Source organism: Athene cunicularia, assembly GCF_003259725.1.
Source record: "Athene cunicularia isolate RWA chromosome 7 unlocalized genomic scaffold, athCun1 chr7_part2, whole genome shotgun sequence".
Classification (NCBI taxonomy): domain Eukaryota; kingdom Metazoa; phylum Chordata; class Aves; order Strigiformes; family Strigidae; genus Athene; species Athene cunicularia.
The window spans coordinates 19,727-20,998 of NW_020799108.1; the positions used below are offsets into that span (position 1 = coordinate 19,727).

Below are 1,272 nucleotides of genomic sequence, written 5' to 3' on the forward strand. Positions count from 1 at the left end.
GGTGCCAGGAGAGCTGAAAATGTACTGATCACCTCGTTTGTACCCTCAAACTGTGCGTGTCTGGATCTGCAGATCGGGGTATGGCAAGGGAAAGTGATGAGCCATTTGCAGAGTTCAGATCTCATTTTCAGCACACTTAACTCATGATGACAAATGGATGCCAGTTCTGTGTAACAGCAGCTTTCAAAATTTCCAGGTGTGATTGTTTCTTCCTAGGTAGGACCAAAATCAAATCAGTTCAGAATAATTAACAAAATATAAGGTGTAAGAGGAATTAAACAAACAAACAAAAATGAGGGGGGGAATATGAAAAGTGTAGTATTTTGAATGATGAAATACACACTTTCTGTTGCAAATGCAGTGGTGATACCTTGGAGCCCTGCTCACTTGGTTACCTCACGTCCTCACTCTGCTCTTCTCACGTGCTGCAGAACCTATCAAAGCCTTGCTGGGATCCAAAGGATCACAGCAGAGGTTCACCATAGCAGATGTAGTTTATGGTGGTAAAAGGGAGTGTGTCTGACCAGCACTGCTCACAAGACAAAGGATCGGGTCGTACAAAATACCAAACAGATCCCAGCCTGGCCCAGCCCACGTTAATCCAGGTTTTATGAACCTCAGGCCGTGCATTACAGATGTAGACTTTGAATGCACATTCAGGTTTTGCCCACCCTCACCTTGGTCCTTCCACTTGTTCCCATCCTTGGTGACTCAGAGCAGTGAAATGGCCAAGCTTATGAGAGAAATAATGAACAACAAACGCCTTTTGGCAGGGTTTTTCTATTGTGCTGTCAGATTGGTCCTTTGACCGTCAAACCATCACTCAGAACTGCCACCCCTTGATTAAATCGCACGCTGCCTATGATGTCAGACGAAAGGACATCTGTCCTTGCCGTAACTCTCCCGAAGCTATGAACTTGCCTTGGAAGGGCCTTTGGCTCACTTTCATCAATTCTGAACTGGCAGGGTTAATATGAAGGACTGGATTCTTTCTCCACTTGGGATCATGCCTAGACTTAGGTAAATGGCTACAGGTTTTTGTTGTCAGCTTTTGTGCTTGTGACCCCGAGGTGATACAAAATAATCAGGAGGAATGAACTCAGATGAGCCCATCTCACTTTGCACATCAGTGCCACTCGGAAGTGAAAGGGGGACAGAAGGCTGGAGTCAGGTTTGCCAGGTGTGCAGTGTGCCTGTTCCTCTGTCAGGGGTTTGAGAGCCAGCTTGAGTTCCTTTGTGCCAACAGGGTCTCATGGCCAAGGTACTGTCACT

General features: G+C 46.2%; 1 long non-coding RNA gene across 1 annotated transcript in view; it reads left to right on the forward strand.

Annotated features, from left to right (window-relative positions):
- Positions 1 to 1,272, forward strand: part of LOC113482548 — a 16,154-nt gene extending 14,882 nt beyond the window's left edge. Inside the window, exon 3 of the long non-coding RNA XR_003398856.1 lies at positions 1,262 to 1,272. This is a non-coding gene — a long non-coding RNA (uncharacterized LOC113482548). The remainder of the gene's footprint in view (positions 1 to 1,261) is intronic.